General features: G+C 42.4%; 1 long non-coding RNA gene across 3 annotated transcripts in view; it reads left to right on the forward strand.

Annotated features, from left to right (window-relative positions):
• LOC132374906 (uncharacterized) overlaps window positions 1–21,520 on the forward strand; it is a 204,680-nt gene that overhangs the window by 104,129 nt on the left and 79,031 nt on the right. For 2 of the 3 annotated variants that reach the window (XR_009505811.1, XR_009505813.1), the window contains one exon: window positions 255–387. This is a non-coding gene — a long non-coding RNA (uncharacterized LOC132374906). Of the gene's footprint in view, window positions 1–248; window positions 388–21,520 lie in introns of all 3 variants that reach the window. The other variant, XR_009505812.1, reaches the window with a different exon arrangement.

Genomic DNA, 21,520 nt, shown 5'->3' on the forward strand with positions numbered 1-21,520 from the left:
GTTTTGCCTGTTGTTTCAATGGCATGAGGAATCCAACCTGATCAGGGGATGGCCTGTGTTTCAGATTTAATGGGGCCATTCTGTGTCCCCTGGTGAAAGCATCCCTCCCTTGGGAATGAAGACCTTCAGATCAACAGAACCCAAAGTTCTGGAACGGGAAGTGAAGACTCTGCCAGTGGGTTATTAAGTGTAATGATGAGAGTGATCACTACTACTGTGTTACCTTGTTCTCAAGCTCTGTGTGTCAGTTGCAGGTTGAGAAGATATACCACATTCTGGAAGACAGCACCCCAACCATGCAGGTTTCCCAGTTAGCAACACCACCACTTTAAGTGGACAGCTCCTTCTTGGTGATGAAGTAGACGGTGAGTCCAGAGAACTCCAAAGGTGAGAGCAAAGTGTCATAACTTTTATGCTGTGAAACGGGTTGCTCAGACAGACGCTGTGTTGTGAGGGATATCTGATGGGTTCTAAGGCACTCAGTGAGTCCATGGATGGTGGTGCTGGTGCCAGCAGAGAAGGCAAGTCCATTCTCTAAACAGAAGTTATTCCAGTGAGGACAAATCACTGCCATTCCCATGATGAAATTGGTCCAATCTTATCAACTTAATGTTCCCCAGTCTTTCATCAAGATTTGTATTATTAATAAAAGAAAACTACAAAAATTTGCATTGTTGATCGCTCTAGAAATAAATTCATCTACTGTGTGTATGTGTGTGTGTGCACATGCAAGCTTATTTGCATCTTTTTTTAGAGGGGAAATTTTTTGAGGAAAAAAACGCAATAACCTGGATAATTCAAAAGAAAATAGGAAGTCCTAAAAAGCTGATTTTTTTTTTCAAGAAAGACGCCTTGCTCAAATATAGAATTATTCCCTGCTCCCCACCGCCAGCCTTCATGCCAAGTGTAGTCAGTAGCCTAGCACTCTCAGAAATAGCAGTCTAGTAGTTTCATAGATTTTTTTAAGTCTTGAGCCAGATGTTAAACATCCTGCTGAAAGTACTACTTGTTTTAGTAAAGTCTTAGCTATACTTGCAGCAGGTGGCTTGCTTGGGATGAGGGCACCAACCTATTTCAAGTAATTTTGTGTCTGTGGAAAAGTTTTCAGACCATGACAGGAACTTGGGAATTAAGTTTTCGAGGAGATGATAAAGTTGTAATTTTGCTTTTGCTATATAAGGTCTTTATGATATATTCAACCATGTAGGCAGAATCTGATATTTGGCATTGCTTGAGATATTCATCCATTTGCTCTTTTTTAAATACAAGTTTTTGAAAAGCTTCAATTACTTCATCTTAATTTACCCTTAGGTTTTATTTTTGTTTCCTTGCTCACACATTTTGCTCTTTCTTGGCACTTCCCTGCTAAAAGGACTCCTAAATAAGCATCATATACAGACTGCTTTGCCCACAGCTTTGTCTAGATTCTGAGTTAGAGCTTAGAGCTGACAGAACCACATTGAGCCAATTATTTAATTAAGAAATAAGAATATTAAATGTTGAGCACTCCTCTCCCTCAAATAGGCATGCTAGCTGAGGATTCCAACTGATTATGAATTAAGGACTCATAATGTACATCAGTGATATTGCCCAGTTTTAAGGTCCAACCCCCAGATTTATAGTCCAGAGACTCAATGTTTTCAGTATCCCAAAGATGACCATGGTCTCAAGAACAAGCTCACACATGTCGTACTCTCAGGAGACTGGTAAAAGGAGGATTTCAGACTGTTTTCTTTATATAATTATGACAGCTCTGGGAGTGAACCTGAGCCCTGTAAGCCATTGGATTCAGCAGTGAAGTTGAAGTTCTATGTCTGGCTTTGCTAGCCTTCAAGGAGGAGATCCTGCCATTACCTAGGTATAAGACCTTAGCAAGGCACATTGTGATTGGATTAGAAGACCTGGGGTCCATCTCATGACAATTCTAAAGCTCCCAAATATTTACATCCAAATGCAGGACTTACAGACTTATTTGTTGTCAACACCTGATGCCAAAAAGTTGGTTGTAGAGAACAAAATAGAGAAGAACTTAAAGGTAGGACAAAAGGTGGTTTCACATATAATAAAAATCGAGTCGACTTCAGAGAGATCATACAAGCATGCCTCAATGTCTTTCATCTTAAGCAAAACAAAACAAACACTCCTTTGACTCCTTATCTACTTCCAGATGTGGCCATATTTCTACCTTCTTCAAAGCCAAACCACAAAATAATTGTCTACTCAGTGTTTCCATTACCTCACTACCTGGTTTCTCTCCTTCCCTCTCCAATCTGGCTTCTCCCCACTACTTTCCTGAAATTTCTTCTGCCAAAAATCACCAACAACCTCCACACCGCCATATATAACGGATACCTTTCAGTTGTCATCCTGACCTCTCAGTAGCATCTGACGTAGTTGACCTCGTAGTGGTTTTCACAAAACACTCCCTTCTCCTGGGTTCCATGACACCACCCACTCTTAAGCTTATTGATCACATATTGACTGACTGACTTCTTTCCTATTACCCTTCTCCTAGCTACTTCTAAGGGTTGGATTTCAAATTTCAGTTCTCAACCATATTATTTGTCTTAATGCTGTTCTCCTGGTGGCATATTATTTGATTGCCCCCAGTTTGGGTAATACGCCTATCCTACTGGAAGTCATGATTAAAATCCCCAATAGTTGTACATGGAATGGACAGGAAGCTCTCCAAAGGAATCAGAAGGAGACTGAGTGAGAAAGACGTTGGGTGAGCAGCTCTAACCCATTGCACTCAGATCAGCTGGAAAATTACTAACAGGCTCTCCTCCCACGAACTAACCCTACGGAAAAGTGGGCCCAAATGCTGGGTTCATTTCTCTGTGTTCTGTCCTCCTCCCAGTTCCTGGAGCTACAATTCTTCACTATCTTCTTAATTCTCTGATGCCTCCAAACAGATTCTTTAAAAATGCTTTCTGCTATTTTTCTAGTTGTTCTTGGTGAGAGGTTGGTCTGAATCACATAAGCACTGTTACCAGAAATGAAAATTCTTAGGGTGGAATCTTTATTTCACAAATACTTATTAGAGTTGATGGTGCCTTATTCTTTTATCTGACATGCTCTGGTCATAGGCAAAGATACCCTCAGATTCTGCCTTTTGTAACCGTAGTGTTTTTGAACAAAAACTCATTTCTAGAGTTCTTAGACACTCTGACGATGGAAGAAAATGTTGCTCTCTTTCTTGCATTAAAACTCTTAAGTAGAATCTAGATTGAATGTCCTAATTTTCCAAAGGTAGTGTGGCATTTAATCTGTTAACTAAAGTTCATTCTTGATGAATCATAGCTAGAGAGTCTGGATCACACACCAATGATTTTTCTATTGATGTAAATAATTTGCAGAGGAAAAGCTGTGACTCTCTGTTAGGTGGTCTAGTTTAGTCTCAGGAACTTGCTTGATTTGTTGGATTTTCGGTAAGCACTTAAAACTCAGAGGGAGCATGAGTGTTCTCATTTTGAAATATTTAGTATATCATCAGGTTGGGTTGCTTCTTAAATTTATCTGAAAATATGGAGGATAAATAGGCTTTGAGTGGGAAGATAACAAACTCAAGAACTTAGACTTAACTTTATGTAAGAGAAACAACAAACGGTGAAGATGATTGGGCACTGGTTGATAGACACAGATGGTTTAAGTTTGGAACAAGACTTAGTGTCCATCTTTCAATAACAATACCCCAAGCTCTCCCAATCACTAAGGCACAATTGGGAGCAGTCAAGTGTCCAGAATCCAATGCAGCATCCCTGCAATGACTGTTTCCTTTAAATGTTTACTTTTGATAATAACTGTCAGTAAATATTTAGAGGTTTTCTAGAAAATAAAATGCAGACACATCAGAAGTGGTAGGTGTGGAGGCCAAACTTGGAAATTCAAAAGCATGGAGACACAATAAGAGAATGTCCCAAAAGTTCATTGTGTGGGCTACTTGGCTTGTGCTTTAAATTTCAAAGGTAGGTTGGCCTTTTTCTCAGAACAGCTTTAATAAGATCTTCAGTCTTCTATTCTATGGAAACTTAAAAAAGCCCGACAGCCAATACCCAATTAGATTATTTTAACAGATAGGGCAATGATTTCTTCAGTAGCAGCAGCTTCCTGTGGTAACCATCAAAATAGCTTTGCATTCCAACTGACTCTAGTAACCAGGTCAGTTTTCACTGACTTCCACTGCTTCCAAAAATACTTTAGGCTGATGGAGTACCTGTCATCTATGACCTGCATGCTTTGAGAATATTTCATCCTTAACATCTGTAAGAATGAGAAGCCTTTCCTCTTGATTAATGAGTTGATAAAATGGTGGCATTAAGACTTGCTCATCCCTAATCATAAGTATTTGGCAGCTTTGAGAAAAAAAAGTCAACAGAAAATACATTTTGGGTTTAATATTTGCTCCATGTCTTTGTTTTTTTCTTTTGACATGCACCACACTCCTTCCCCCAATCTGTTCTATTGCCTCTTCTAACCCCATCACTCCATGTGATACCTTTCCCAAATCTAAGATGCTTTGGATCTGCTTAATGATGTACTTGTGAGTGTACCAGAGACCATATGGGAAGCAGGGTAGGGAGCCTGATAGAGCCCTAGACCAGGTGTTAAGGAGATTCAAAACTCTAGTGCCTGCATGAACTTGGACTGAAGTCTTAGGACTGGGCTTCTTGGACTATAGTCTTGGACTATATCAGAAATTCTCTTACTATTTTCCAAACTGCTATCTAGGTGCTGCTGAGATAAGGAAAGGGAGAAGAGCAGGCAAAACCCCAGCTAACCTCCTTGTACTCACACACACTCACACTGGCACACACACTCATACATCTTAAGCAGAAAAACTACATTCTATTCTTGAAAAAAAAAAAATAGAACTCTGCATGGATTGCTTGGAAAATGTTCAACTTATAAATAATTTTTTTTAAATCATGAATCTTGATGATCAAGAGGACCTTGATTAAGGTTTCAGTGATGTTATGAGCTTGCTCCACTTACAGACTAAAATGCTTACCTTGGATGGAGCAGGCTCATTGACTCTTAAGGTTTCCCAAGATGCCTGTCCTAGAGGGAATGAAAATATCCCCCTCACTTTATTTAGGCATTTTCTGATTTGCATGGGGTGGAAGGTTCGAGAGAAGAGAGTCTACTGGGGGGAGTGTCAGCATCCCTGCACCCCTCGCCACATACATTCTCTCCTCACACTAGATGACTATAATCCTTTGAGGCAAGGTAAGACATGGCTCCTCAAGAAAGTCCTAGATTTCCAGCTTAAGTAACCACTAGCCCCATAGGCCTGTGCCTCTTAACTTTTGGGGATTATCATGTGGGATCCCTTTCATTCCCCTCCAGAGCCACTTTTCACCCCTGCCATTTTCCTCTCCTCACCAAAATGCTGACTTCTGTGGATTACCTTAATAGATTTTCTTGTCTTCTGGCTTCTAGTTGGGTTTGACTGATGGGAATTCCTGGAGATTGGAAAGAGGAAAATAAGGCAGATGGGCAGGAATCAGATCATGCAGGGCCTTGCAGGTCATGAGAAAGACTTTGGTTTTAGTCCAGTATAATGTTAAGCTGTACTAGGACTTCAAGTCAGGGAGTTAATGATCTCACTTACACATGCAAAGATCACCCTAGTGCTGCACCTGGCTAGGGGTGGCAGAGCTGGTAGTAATGGTGGCGAGCAGATTGGCAAGCCTCTAAGCATCCCCCACTCACAGTTCCTTCATCCCTGATCCAGTGGTTGAACCTCTTACAAGACAGAGTGAAAGCTCCCAGACAGAGGTACCATGAGGGTAACGGTCACCTGAGAAATTTGGGAAAGACACTTGCAAGGGTTAGTTAAACCCAGATTGCAACACCTACTCCTTCCCTCTCCATCCTGAGATGTTCCCGCCCCATTTCTTAACTCAGCTAATAACGTTGTTTAAGAGTTGCTCAAGTTAAGGTTTTTAGGCTAATTATATTTTTCTTCCTGGGTCAAGCCAAGTTAATTCATAAAACAAAATAACCCAACATCTAAGGAATATAAGCACTCTTTAAGAAAAGCAGACTATAATATCCTTAATTATAGCTCACGCTCTTTCTACTGAACCATGTTGCAAATTTGTATCTCACATATATATAGCTCTATAGGAGCTAACAAGGAAATATATCCAAGACACAGTGTTAAGTGATAAAAATACGTTGAGAAACAGTATATATTAAATCCCACATCTGTCCAAATATATTTGTATGTCTATATGTGAACATAGAATATTTCTGAAGTAACACAAGAAATGTTTTAGATTGATCACTGATAAGAAGTAGTTCTTGGGTATCAAGATATGTAGAAGGAAACTTCATTTTATATGTTTCTGTACAGTTACACTTGCATATATTACAATTATAATACTTTCACTGGAAATTATTTTAGAAGAACTAGGGGTCATAAATACTAATAGTATTAGAAGCAGAAGTAGTAGCAAAATTATTAGAAGCATCAACAGTAGTAAAAATTACAATAAGAAAAATAAAAAGCAACAAGCCCAGGACAGCTGGTAACTCTCTTCCCCTTTCTCTAAGAGTGTTTAAAAAGTCTGTTACTCCTCTAGCCAGAGGTGCTCTGTCTCTTCAAGCATGGGCTGCAAAACTAAATTATCCTGGCCAGAGAATATCCCCCTCCCCTTCACCCCGCTACCCCTGAGTCTGTCTGAGCCCTGAAAAGGCAGAAAATCAAACCATTATTTAAGTCACATATAGGATCTGGGAAATGTACTTCTTCCACTGCTCCATCACTACTTATGCAGAGTTTCCTATTCCTCAGCCGTACGGACTTATTCACTCTAAAAGTTGGGAGAGGAAACGGATTAGCTGAGAGTAGAGAACGTGGGGTGATTCATGTGAGACTATGACCCCTTAAAGACATGGAATCTTGGGTTCAGTTTTTCAGCATTCATTTCCAGTGTCCAGCTATGGGTTTTCTTTTGCATTATCAAGATGCTCTTTTATATATAACTCATCTCTGAAGTTTCCACCCAGATCATCTTTACCAGCTTGGCCTCAAAGGAGGAATCTAAAGTACTTGCTTTCCATACAGCATATTTTTCTCTTTATATACCAAGAAAGGAAGCATGCTCTGCCTGCTCTGACCTTTACCTGTGGGTTTTAGGAAACTATTTGATTTTCTGTTCAAGGAGAGCATTGTAACCCTGGCAACCAGACACCATGGTACACATGGCAGATCTAACATCCAAAGGCAGTTTGACAGGAACACACACTAACGCTAGAGGCTGAGGCATCTCTTTTCTGTATTCTGACAAGACTTGAAATTGAGCTCAGTTCTTCAAAGAAGAGCCTTCCCCTTTTCTGGACACAATTGGGCTCTCAGTGATTTACCAGGTTTACCTCGCCTCCCCTCCACCACTCCCAAATCTAGCTGGTGTTCAAGCTTTGATCCCTACCTCGGTCACAGAATCCAGATAGTTAGTATTCAGAATGCTAAGGATAACATTCCATGGTTCCATGCACTGTGACCGTGAGCTGTGAGTTAGTCAACTGTAGTAACTTCTGGTCCAATATTGAGGAGACTTGGAATATCAGCATCACACTAGCTGTGTGAATGTGAGCATATTGATAAGCCTCTTTTAGCATTCTCATATGACTGTATGTCATCAAGTCTAAGATGGAGTATTAAAATATGGAAATATATGCATTTTAGGACTGATGAAATATAAGTAGGGCAGGCTAAGTGCTATTACAGCTCAACCTCCAAATCTTAGTAGTGTAATACAGTACAAGATAACGTCTTGCTCATGTAGTTCAGTGATGTGTTGATTCATGATCTTTCCATCATGTAGCTCCACCCTTAGATCCTCAGACCCTTCTACATTCAGCCATAACATACATAATTTCTTCTCATCTTCTGTTGGCTAGAACTAGTCATGTGAGCATGCCTAATTGCAAAGGAGTCTGGGAAATGTAGTTTCGTTGTGTACCCTGGGGAAAAAATGAAAGACGTTTTGGTGAACACTTAGTGGTCACCACCACGGTCTGGCAGTCTATCAGATACCCAGTTTATTCTTCTTTTTGCTTAGAGAACATCCAAAACCTCTTCTGCAAGAGAGACAGCCTAAAGTCCCATTGTGACCCTACACACAGCTCAAAGTCTAATATCTCAGGGTAATATGAAGCCCTCTCTATTGGTTTCATCCTTTTAGGAATGAGGCATCTGATACGCAGTGCAGCAGAGACATTGGCTTCAAATTCTATGTGAAACACTCAGATACCTTCCTTAAGAAGACCTAGAATTTCCCCAGGAGAGGGAAGAAGCTGGAAAAGGTCTCTGAGTCCTGGATATGCAACGAGCAGCTCTAAATCATTTATCCATTGGCATGCCCATGACCTCAACTGTAGTCCCGTGTTGGTGAGGACAACATAATCCAAAAGGAAAGTGAGGAGAGGGTTGTCATGTGACTTTCCTCAGGTCACATGGCCTGATAAACCCTTCCAGAATGCTTGCAGTCCTCGCATATCTCTTTAGTTTCCATCAAGTGTCATCACTCACCCTCTTCAGTGATTTCCTCAAGACCCATATTCTCCTTGCTGAGCAGGGTATACATCTTTTCCATGGAACCTTCCATGACAAATAGCAATCTGCTGCAACCCCAAGTAATGTAAACATCTATGCATGAATGTGTGCACGTGTGCTTAGTTCCAGCTCCTAATGGGTTGGCAGTTGTGGTTGTGCCATCTTCCAGCTTGTGGTTCCCTCTCCCCATCTTCCTGTCTTCTCCTTCCTGGCACGGCACTGAGAGGTGGGCATATACCTTGCTTCGCCCAGCATCTAGCACAGGCCTGTTTACATAGGCATTTCAAAGAAGGGCCAGCAGTTTCTCAGAGGGCGAGGAGAGCCCTACCTCCCCAGAAAAATGGGACTGGGAATGTTCTAGTCCCATTTTTGCTCCCCACAGGTTGTGTGACTTTGAGAAATTCCTTTATTTCCTCTGAAACTTGGTGTGTTTTGTTGTTGTTGTTTTGCCTGAAAATCGAGAAAATTGGACACAATTAATTTGAAAATATCTTTCAGGACCTCCCTGGCGTCCAGCAGCCAAAAAGAAATAAAAGAAAAAAAAAAGGCCATTATAAACATTCATGTACAGGTTGTGTGAACATGAGTTGTCATGACTCTCATCCCCCTCAGCCCTAGGCAATTGCTAATCTACTTTCTATCTCTAAAAATTTGCCTATTCTGGGCATTTCATATAAACGTGATTATATAACCTCTAGCCCTTTGTGACTGGCTTCTTTCACTTATTGTAATGTTTTCAAGATTTATCCATGTGTAGTATGTATCAGTATTTCATTTCTTTTTATCGCTGTATAATATACCATCATGTGGATATCACGTTTTACTTATCCATTCATCAGTTGATGGGCATTTGATTGTTCCCATTTTTTGACTATTATGAATAATACCGCTATGAACATTCAGGTACCAGTGTTAATGTGGACGTCTGTTTTCAATTCTCTTGGGTAAATATCTAGGCATGGCATTGCTATTTTAACTCTATGTTTAACCATTTGAGGAACTGCTGGACCATTTCCAAGATGACTATACCATTTTACATTCACCCCAGTGATATATAAGCATTCCAATTTCTCCACATCCTTGTCAATACTTGCTCTTATCTGACTTCTTGATTATAACTAACCATTGTAGTGAGTGTGAAGTAGTATCTCATTGTAATTTTGTTTTGAATTCCCCCGATAGCTAATAATAGTGAGCATCTTTCCATGTGCTTATTGGCCACTTATATATAATTTTTGGAGAAATGTATATTGAAATGTTTTGCCCATTGTAGACCTGCTCCCTTGTTCCATATTCGCAACTCGAGGGGCCCAGATCTACCTGGCTCCCTTGTTATGCTTACAATCTCCAGTCAGGGCCCAACTGACTCACTGTCCTGCTAAGTCAATGAATCATAAGCCTGGTGACTCAGCCTTTTTCCTTTTGTTAACATAACAAGGAAGTCTCTGCATAGAGCCCTGGCATTCATTTTCATAAATAAAATTCACTGAGATTAGTTGATGAACACATTTTTATTCATTACAGAAAAAGGTCACATTAAAATGAAAACTAGAAAATCAGAAATTATTTTATAGGTGATATTGGAGGGAGTAAAATAGACCAACGTGCCCTCTTTGAGTGAAAGAGAATTATTCTCTTCCCCCAAGTGAGAAGTAATGGCTTCAGTAGTGGGTGGATTATTGAACTGAAAATGTGGCTGGATGGTGTGAACATAACAAAAAGCTATTAAATGTGATTTTAATCTCTGACACACTAAGAGGAATGACACAAAAAATGAATATCTAATAGTTTCACATTTTTATAAAGTAGTCAATCTCCCAGACTTGAATTGCTTATGAACAAACCCTTCGTTTTTTGAATTTCAAGCTTTAATAACCTATCCTAATACATTTTTGGAAGCTTAATATGTGAACACAGCATTGTGTTAAATGTAGGAAGACAAAATTTGGTATCTGCTTTTTAAGAGCTCACAATTCATGTGAGGGGCCTGAAATTCATGTATACATTTATTCATTCAATATTTCTTTAGTGTCTACCATGTAGCAGTTATGTTGGGACTAAATCAACACACCCTCTGTGCTCTGGTCTCACAGTGGAATTTTCCTCCATTTCAATGTCACGTTATGAAGGTGTTGGCATGGTTGATCATCTTTCAGACACTCTTTTACCTTATCTCATTTTTTACAGAACAGTGTAGGTGGGAGGTTTTGTCATCCTGTTTTACAGATGAGAAAACCAAGATCCAGAGATGTTAAGTCATTTGCCCAAAGTGATACAGCCAGCAAGTGTCAGGGCTGGGATTTGGATCTATGTCATGTCACCATAAATCCAAGCTCTTTTCAGTATGCCATCCTCTATATTGTCCCAAGGAAATGCTAAATCCTAAAATTTCATATGATAGGGTTCAAGTGGAAGCTGCTTCTTCCCTCTGGCTTCAGTATTTAGTTCCTTGGAAATGAAAGGAAATAAGAGTTGATATTTTTGTAGCCAGACTGGTTGGGTGTGGATTATCAGTGTTTCAGAATGTTATAATCACAACATGAATTGTTTGATGTGATGGTTAATTTTATGTGTCACCTTGACTAGGCCGCAGGGTGCCCAGATACTTGGTCAAACATTATTCTGGGTGTTTCTGTGAGGGTGTTTGGATGAGATTAACATTTGAACCAGTAGACTGAATAAAAGCAGATTGCCCTCCCGAATGTGGGTGGACCTCATCCAATCAGCTGAAACCTGAATGGAACAAAAAGGCTGACCATCTCATGAATAAGAGAGAATTCCTCCTGCCTGACTGCTTTCGAACTGGGACATCAGCCTTTCTGCCTTTGGACACAAGTGGAAACTTCTTCCTGGGCTTCGAGCCTACCAGCCCTTGGATGGTCCTCCTGGTTCTCAGGCCTTCGGACTCCTACTGGAACTACGTTGGCTGTCCTGGGTCTCCAACTTGATGACTCACCCTGTAGATCTTGAAACTTGTCACTGGCTATAATGGCATGAGCCAATTCCTTATAGTAAATTGCTTTATAGATACAAAGTCACTATATATATTAGTTCTGTTTCTCTGGAAAACTTTGGCTGTGAGGACACTGGAGGGCTCTTCTCTCCATCACTCCCAGTGGACATTATCCAGTGGGCAGGTGTTTCTAGCAAACATGCAGAGGGAGGCATCAGGCAAGACCACCAGGGTCAGTCCTCACAATATGGCCATGCTGCCACCTTCTACATGTCTGCACTCTGGCTGAGTCACAAGCATTGAAGGTGAGGAGTCGGCATCTAGCATCCTGGGCATTGTATCCGCAAGAGCTGGCAGCAGCCACCTGCCCTCACAAGCTAGAGTAGTGGGTGTGGAAACACAATGCCTATCCGAAGGGAAAAGACAAGTGAGCCAGAGCTCTGGAATTTCATCCGACTCCCTTGCCTTATCATGAAAAAAAATATAAAAAAGAGTCTACACATCTCCCCAAGTCAACTCCAACTATCCCTGTCTTGCATGATTCTGATTTGCCTGCACTGGCCAGGAATGGACAGGTGATCTGCAGAGATCTTGCAGCATCCCCAACCTGCTTTCTCCACAAATCCAGGCATAAAGAGCTGACGCAGTGCCCTGCCCTTGAAGAGAGCTTGAAAGAGTAGAGCATGTACTTTGCTCTGTCAACAGAGCCTGGAGGATTTTGCTGGTAAAGGGAAGGAAAAATCAATATGGCTGTTTAAAATGTAATAGTGGCCACTAAGCAGTGCAGAAAGGGCATTCCAAGGAGAACGTTCAAGGCTTTGGAGGATGCCATGCCCCAGCCTATCGAGGAGGACTGTGCAAGGAAGCAAATTTCCAGAAAAGATGAGATGCATCTATATTCATCTTTCCCCTACTTCTGAGTCACCTTCCTCGGAAGCCTTCTTACGACTCATCCTACACAGCGTCAGCGGTAGCTCCCAGATCTTGAGTACCCACCTGGTGTCAGGTTTATTCAGCATTTTCCCTCTTTGGGGAGATCTGCTACACACTTTACCCACAAATATAGATGCCAATATTATTTCCAGTTTACATTTAAGGAAACTCAGCCCAGGAAGGTTAAGTAACTTGTCCATCTTCACACAGCTAGTGAGTAACAAAATTCAATTTAAGCCCAGGTGGGCCTAATTTCAAAGCACATGCTCTTTATGTCTTAGCGTGTCACTCCAGCCAAAGTCACCCGAGTGTAGGTTTACCTGCTTCCGTGAGCTGGAGTTGGTTGGTGATTTTGGAGCTTCTCCTAAGTATATCACTTGTGTATTTGGCTGCCATTCAGCCCCTAAGCTACTCATGGGTCAACTCACTAGTCATCTTGACAAGAATAATGGCTGTGTAAATGGCTGCAGAGTGGTGACAAATTTAGTCCTTGGTGACTGATTTAAGTTGCCTAAAATCTTTGGCACTGAATCTGATGGTCAGTGGTCCACTTCCCATTTAAGGGTGGGGCTGGTGCACACTGGGAATTTCATGTCCAACTCAGAATTTGAAAGAGGATATACAAGCACCTCCAGCTGACTGTTTTTGTGGGGTTTTTTTTTTTTCTGGATCTGTAAGGAAGTTCTGAGCATGAGGCTGTCAGAAGGAGTGAAGAGAGGGTAAGAAAACACACATGTAACTTATAGTTGGCCTCAACCAAGTTTCCTCCATCTCCACAGGTCCACATTCATGGATTCAACCAACCACAGATCATGTAGTACTGTATTATTCACTGTTGATAAAAATCCGTGTGTAAGTGGACCTGTGCATGACCTGTGCAAGGGTCAACTATACACACACACACAGACACACACACACACACATATATGTATATGTATGTATATATATATATATATATATATATATATATATATATATATATATATATTACATTTTGCTTATTCATTCATCCATCAGTGGACACTTGGGTGACCTATTGGATATTGTAGAAGAGTGTTGCTACGAACACAGGTGTGTAGTTTTATTCCTAATTTTACAAATGAGGATCCTCAGGTTCAGGAAAAGGAGGTAACAGTCTAAAGTCGCATAGTCAGTAAGTGATAGAGCTTGAAAAGCTAAAAGATCAGGGGGTTAAGAGGACTCTCCAAAATTGGAAAGCAAGCTCTGCTCCCTGGAGGCCCAGCTTCTCTGGTCTGTGCCCAGGGCAGAGGGGGAAAGGACAGCTCACTGAGGCAGGGCTCAGGGCTCAGGGCTCGGCTGCCAGTGCTCCTCGGCGGAGGTCTTGCAGCGGCTGCTGTAGGGATGCTCTTCGGGATGATTGGCCCTCTTCCTCCCTGGTGCCCACAGCCCACGGAAGGGAAGAACCAATGGTCACCAGTGTCAAGGGTGGTTGGGCCTAGCCTGGGAGGAGAAGGGACCATCCTCAGAGCTTGCCTTCTGGAGGGGTGAGCAGGAGCGGGTAGAGTGGGAAGGGACTGGCTCATGGGGACACAGGCAGCTGCTGGGCATGGAAGCTTGGGTCTGTGTGCTTTGACATAGAACCGTTTGGAGTGTAATCCATGACCAGCAGCGTCAGCATTGCCTGGTAAAAATGCAGACTCCCAGGCCCCACCCTAGACCAACTGAATCACACCTGCATTTCACAAGTTCCCAAGCAGTCTGAGTGAACTTTAAACTTTGAGGAGAGCTGCCTTACAGCTTTCTGAGGTACATACACATTTATTACATTTCTTCCTCATTTTAAAAATTCATGAAGTCCTCACCAGACAGGGCTGATGGTGCAGAGAATGAGCTGCTTGCTTTTCCCATGTTCCTCGGAGGCAGAGGAGGGCTCCCCTGGGGAGAAGGGCGTGTCCTCTGGAGCCAGGTGTCTCAAGGTCCTGGAGGGAAATGGCCAAAGCAGATGAGAGACTGTGGGAGGGGAGGGAGAGACGAAATGGGAAAGCATCACTTTTGTTGAGTAAAGATTCAACTCCGTCTGGTATCCACTTTATAGACTTATATCATTTAATCTCACAATAACCCTCTGAGGAAGTCACTGTGTTTACACCATTTTGTAGAGAAGAAGAATGAGATTCAGAGAGGTGAAGTGCTTACCTGGGGTCACTTAGCTAAGTGGCTAGTTCCCCCTGAAGATGGTCCCAAATGTGGCTCTTTCCTTTGCTGCCTACAGTGTCAGGTTTGGTGTTTGGGTCCCAGTGCCAATTCCTTGACCCCATGGTCTTAGGACACTCAGACAAGGGCTACAAGGTCAGCACTCATTCCAGGTCTGGGAGCAAAAGGTGTGTGAATTTAAGGAAGTAGAATAATGAATAAGTGTGCAGTTCGATCAATAGCTTAGTTCCAGGCACGCATGGGTCACCCAATAAGCATGTATTGAATGAATGAATAGAACAAAGAACAGATATCTGGCCTGTTCTCTGATTCTTGGACCCTTGGAGACACCTGTGATTCTGTTTTCAACTTCCCCTGTGGTACCTGGAGCTGATGCTGACCAGAAGCAGATATTTCAGAGGCCAAATGGTCTACTCCCTGCAACACTGGCCACACTGTGGCAGCCCCAGACTCTCTGGGAAGCTGTCTGCCAGCTCAGAAACCATTGCTGGAGGATAAAAAAGACAATTCTTAAAAATGGGGAAATTTAACCAAAGTTTTAGATATAGTCAGAGAGTCCAAACATTCAATCCAATGCAGTCATCACCCCTCACTTTTTTTTTTTTTTTTTTTTTGGTCAGGAAGCAACAAAGAAATTTAATGTTCAATTATAGATTTTATTTTTGTCCTGGTTTATGCTATACCTGTATACCATCTCATCACTTTCTATGCATTCTATAGTTTCCACGCTTCCATACTGCTGCAGGGGGAAAGCCCTGTGTTGTTTTTGTTTTCTCTCTCTCTCCCAGTCCTGCCCCCTAGAGAACATCCATCTCCTTAAGCAGGTAGGATGCTGGTTATTTTTTTTCCTCTCTCTTTTCTCTCACTGCTTTGCTCAGAAGGCAGCCCAAGTCACAGGCAGGTCTGTCTCTCGGGCCAGAGGAACAGGGCAAAGGGGCCCCTAGGAGCTGGAAAATGTGGGAGAGATGCTAAGAAGAAGAGATACTTCTGTGGGATATATATACCTAATAGTGGAATTACTGGGTCAGAGTTTGGATTTTTCTTGTGGTTTTAGTTTGCATTTCCCCGATGACTAATTTGCATTTCCCTGATGTTGAGCCTATTTCATGTATTTTATATCCTTTTATGTAAGGTGCCCACTTTTCTATTGAGTTGACTTTTTCATTGATTTGTGGAAGTTCTTTATGTTATTAACATATGGATTGCAAATATTTTCTCCTGCTCTGTGGGTACTTTTTCACTTCCTTAATGGGGTTTTGATGACCAAAAGTTTTAAATTTTTATTTCTTTTCTTTTTTTTCTTTTAAGGAGAAGGGAAGATTAGAGAAGGGCCTTTCTCTAAAAGTTCTTACCTTTAATGAATTCCAACTTATCAACCTTTTCCTTAAGTATTCATGCTTTTTTGTGTCCCATTGAAGAAATCTTTGCCTACCCTAAAGTCATGAAGATATTCTCCTATGCTATCTCCTAGAAGCTTTAATAACTTAATATTCACACTTAAATCAGTAATCTATCTGGAACTGGGTTTTGTGAATAGTGTGAAGTAGGGAATTTTATACCATTTATTGAAAAGAACCTCCTCCCCCAACTGCACAGCAGTGTTATCTTTGTGACAGTCAGATGAAGCATTTGTGTGGATCTCTTTCCAGACTCTCCATTCTGTTCCATTGACCTATTTACCCAAATTTGCATTAATTAATGCAATTGTAAATTAAGTCTCAACATCCTCCAACTTTGTTCTTCAGTATTGGCTTGGCTATTCTTGCCTTTTGCACTTCCTTAAAATCTACCTGTCAATTTCCCCCAAGAAACATTCGTCTGAGACTTGACTCTGGTTTCATTGAATCTATACTTCAGTTTGGGGAGAACTGATATTTTCACAATATTGATTGCTCTATTTCATGAACATTGTATATTCCCTCTATTTTTATAGATAGTCTTTAAAGTCTCCTGTCCTGATTTTTAGTTTTCACTGTGGAGGTCTTGAACATCTTTCATTATATTTATTCCTAAATATTTGATACATTTTATGCAATTGTACTTGTAAAATAAAATTTAAATTGTATTTTCTATGTTGTTTGTATGAAGAAATACAGTTGGTACTTATATATTGCCCTTGTAGCTCAAGGACTTTCAAAATTCATGTACTAATTCTAAAAATTCACTTATTAATGCTAATAATTCTATTAATTCTATATGTCCTTGCCTTCTCTTCCTCATCCCTCCCCTCTGGCCAATTTGGGGGCAATGCATAGAAGAAAAATGAAGTTCAACTCACCCCATATCCCTTAATATGTCAAAAGAATAGTGAGTGTTGGGGCAAAACATGGTCTAAGATGAGTCTGGGGATTTATGAACAAAATTAATCTGTCTGTCATATCTTATTAACAACCTGCATTATAAGTGGGTTGAATTTGTGGGACTGCACTCTCTAATGCTTCCTTATATTCTGCGTGATGTGACATGGGAGATATTTGGTGTGACGGTTGTTATTCCTAGTCAAATTTTAAAAAGGATTGATGAGGAAGCTGAAATAGACACTTGGGAGCTTGATGCTGCCACAAATATAAAAGCCGGCAACCTTACTCTGTGGCTACAGACCGTGACAGGGACCATCTCTTTAAATTGGCTGCAGATTTCCAGCTTGCATTTGCTTCGTTAGCAGAAGAAGCTCAAGATCATGCAAGCTTCACTCTAATTTATCTTGGTTTGTTGTCATCCTGTGACTCAGGCAAGAGGCTGCATTTCTATTTCCAATTAAGGCTTGATGAACTCTGAGGCAAGGAACCGGGGTGGAAAGCTGGTACTAGGGAAGCAGGAGGATTAAACCTGGTAGAGCATAGCCGAGAGCACTTAGCCAACCCAGGCATTCTTCATGGGAGCCTGCTCTGTGCCTGTGGCTCTGCCTCAGAATAGCAACAGAAAAAAATAGCAAATATAAATGTTCCAGATCTCCAGGAGGGCTCTGCATATCTCCTCACTCCTCCCCAACCCACAAACCCTTTGTAAGTGCCTGTGCCATGACCTGGAGGTGGGACACACTCAGAGACAATATTGTATAGGGGAAAGGACAAAGATTTTGGAATTAGACCCCTTAAATTGGAATCTGGGCTCTTTCACTCCTGGCTGAGTCACCTTGAACCCAGTATCCATCCTCACTGAGCCTATTTCTTCACCTATGGAAAGGTGACAATGATACCTACATGGTGCCATGGGCCCCACCCCATAGCGTGACACCAGCTGACGTGAGCTGAGTCTCAGCTTGGGCTCTCCAGCTTGCTTCACTCATCTTCATTGGCTACCCAGACACCTCTAGGGTTTGAGTTTGCAAGCCCTGACCTGGCCCAAGTACCAAGCCGCTTCCTGTTTCTGTGGGGAAACAGGTGAGTGAGGAAGCTGACTGTAGCCATCTGTCTCTCAAGTTCCATTTAAAATGGCCCCATCATCTATGTCCTCTGTAAGCCACCAGGGCAGAAGCTGTTGGTGGGCAGAGTGTCGGGGATAAATGTATTCCTGAAGGACTACTTGAAGGCTGGGCTCTGGCCCAGCAGATTGGTATCCCCTTAGCTTATTAGAAATGCAAATTCTCAGGCTCCTCTGAGACCTACTGAATCAGAAGCACTGAGTAGAGCCCAGTGATCTGTTTCAGCCACCTCTGCATGTTCCTCTCATGCAGGCTGACGTTTGAGAACCGCCCGTCTAAGAGAGGGCTAGAGGCAACACAGACCCAATTTGATTGTCTTCTCCTGCCTGGGGATGGAGACAGCAAAGGGGTCCTGGTGTGCTCACCAAGGGCTATGGGCAACCTGGGAGCTTCTCACGGGTCTCTTAGGAGGAGCCCATCAAGGAACATGACACACAGCTTCCTCCTATAAGTCTGGTCCGTTCGCCTGGCGCTCAGGCCTTTCCAGGCATCATCTTCTTCTTCTCTAAACTTACCTGCCAGACTGCTCTGCTCCAGCTCCTTTTCTTCTCCCTTGGGTGGACACTCCTTGCTTGCTCATGTCTCCACTGAGCTCTTATTGTGTGACAGTTCTTCCGAAGTGTAAAGGTCCGGGTCAGCTTTCCCAAAATGTGCTCCTGTTGATGTCAGTGCTGAAAATAAGCTCTGTGGCCAAGTGAATGTAGGAAATCGGGACTTCCTACACTGGGTTCCCACAATGGGTTACCTGCTGTGGGATCTACCAAAAATTTTTAAAAATTAATATCCCTTGTAAATTCCCAAGGGAGTGGTTAGAATTTTCCAAACTGATTTTATGAAGTATTTTGAGGGACCTCTTCTGTGGGTCACACTTTCAGAAAGGCACATATTGTCATGTACTTCCTCACACAGTTATTTAGATTTTATTTATGAATCCAGTCTCTCCACCTAGGCTGATTATACAGCTGCCCATTGTGCTAACACCTAAGTATCTTAGGTGTTCAGTGAGAGTTTGATGCCACTGCTACTACTGTGTTCCATTTGAATAACATTTCTGAAGTAGCCATTTAATCTTCACAATATCTCTTTAAATACTGTGATGAAGTCATCTCTAAGATCCAGATGCTTTAAGATCCAGGTAGGGCAGTAGATTTCTGCAAATGTTCAAAACTGGTATTTGCAGGATGAGCTGGACCAGAATCCAGGTGTCCTGATTCCCAGCCCAGGTTCAGCTGAGTCTTAACTGGCTCTGGGGGAGGAACATGTCTTGGAATTTTCCACGTGCCTGCGTGGCCCACTGTCCACAGAGGGAGGAACTTGAGGGTGTAGGTTACAGCAGAAGTCTGTCTGGTTGTTCCCGCTCCTCATTGTCCAGCATTAAAAATACTTGGATTGGGCTTCCCTGGTGGTGCAGTGGTTAGGAGTCTGCCTCCCAGTGCAGGGCACACGTGTTCGATCCCTGGTCCGGGAAGATCCCACATGCCGTGGAGCAACCAAGCCCATGCACCACAACTACTGAGCCTGCGCTCTAGAGCCTGAGAGCCACAACTACGGAAGCCCGTGCGCCTAGAGCCCGTGCTTCGCAACAAGAGAAGCCACCGCAGTGAGAAGCCTGCGCACCACAAAGAAGAGTAGCCCCCGCTCGCCACAACTAGAGAAAAACCCACGCGGAGCAATGAAGACCCAATGCAGCCAAAAATAAATAAATAAATAAATAAATAAATAAATAAATAAATTTATTTTAAAAAAAAAAGCTTGGATTTCACAACACATTGTACATCTTAAACTTACACAGTGTTATATGTAAATTATATCTCAGTAAAGCCGGGGCGGGGCGAAGTTAGCTTTCAATAAGCACAACATAGGAATTCTGGCTTGTCTATAAGCCTAGAAGGATCCTCTGTTAAAATCTATAGGACTGGGGGCTTCCCTGGTGGCGCAGTGGTTGAGAATCTTCCTGCTAATGCAGGGGACACGGGTTCGGGCCCTGGTCTGGGAAGATCCCACATGCCGCGGAGCAACTAGGCCCGTGAGCCACAGTTGCTGAGCCTGCGCGTCTGGAGCCTGTGCTCCGCAACAAGAGAGGCCGCGATAGTGAGAGGCCCGCGCACCGCGATGAAGAGTGGCCGCCGCTTGCCGCAACTAGAGAAAGCCCTCGCACAGAAACGAAGACCCAACACAGCCAAAAGAAAAAAAAAAAGTCAATCCCCATAAAAAGCTTTAAAACAAACAAACAAACAAACAAAAACTATAGGACTTCCCTGATGGCGCAGTGGTTAAGAATCCGCCTGCCACTGCAGGGGACGTGGGTTTGAGCCCTGGTCTGGGAAGATCCCACATGCCACAGAGCAACTAAGCCCGTGTGCCACAACTACTGAGCCTGTGCTCCAGAGCCCGCGAGCCACAACTACTGAGCCTGTGTGCCACAACTACTGAGGCCCACGCGCCTAGAGCCCGTGCTCCGCAACAAGAGAAGCCACCACAATAAGAAGCCCACGCACTGCAACGAACAGTAGCCCCCACTTGCTGCAACTAGAGAAAGCCCTCACGCAGCAACAAAGACCCAATGCAGCCAAAAATAAAATAAAATATATAAATTTATTTTTTAAAAATCTATAAAAAGAAGAGCTGGTTGGCCCAGCAATAAAAAGGTAGAGGGGCCAATGATGAGGTCATTTCTTATTCCGTGTTTTTCTAGAGACCTAGTTGGGCTCCCAGATCACAAAACACTGGTCATCAAGTCACAAACCACTGGACAAAGACAATGTGACATCTTAGCATCTGAAAGGGGGATTTGCTGGGCACTAGGGGCTTGAAGTCTGGTCAGGGCACTGTCACTGCCCAGCCATTGGGTCTGTCCACCTTGGTTCCACTAAGGCAAGATATTTATAACGTTCAAAGTATTATTTGAGTTCCTCAAATGAATCTATTTTTAGCACAGTGACATAATTGATAGTTTGCTGATTGCCCCGCATTTGCTCCAGAACACCTAGATCTTAAAGGGAATTTAATTTTGGGATTGCTGTGCTTGCAGGAAGTAGGGAAAATCTCCAAGGAACCCTCCTTCCTAAAGAAAGGGTAACAAACTCTGAGTCAGAACCAGAGCTGGGAGCAGAAAGTAGTGAGTAAACTGAAGGAACGAAGTTGCCCTGAGGGCAAAGCTGACAGCAGTGCTGTGATGTGCGATTGTCATAGTAAACCTCAGGCCACAGCAAGGAAAGGGAGCTGAACAGAAATCTCTGCATCAGGCGGGCAGCAGCCCTCTGATTCCTGTGCACATTGTGTTAACGTATTTGAATAACTGCAAAATATAATCTCCCTGTGTCCCCCATTCTTCCTTTCCAGGATTTTTGTGTCTTTTCTCATAAGCTTATTTTTTAGATGAATTTTATATTATGGTATCAAGATCCAACATGATTTTACAGATTGTTTTGGGAAAGATATACATTGTTACAATGTCAAATCTTCCCAT

This window comes from Balaenoptera ricei, chromosome 11, assembly GCF_028023285.1.
Source record: "Balaenoptera ricei isolate mBalRic1 chromosome 11, mBalRic1.hap2, whole genome shotgun sequence".
In the NCBI taxonomy this organism is placed as follows: Eukaryota; Metazoa; Chordata; class Mammalia; order Artiodactyla; family Balaenopteridae; genus Balaenoptera; species Balaenoptera ricei.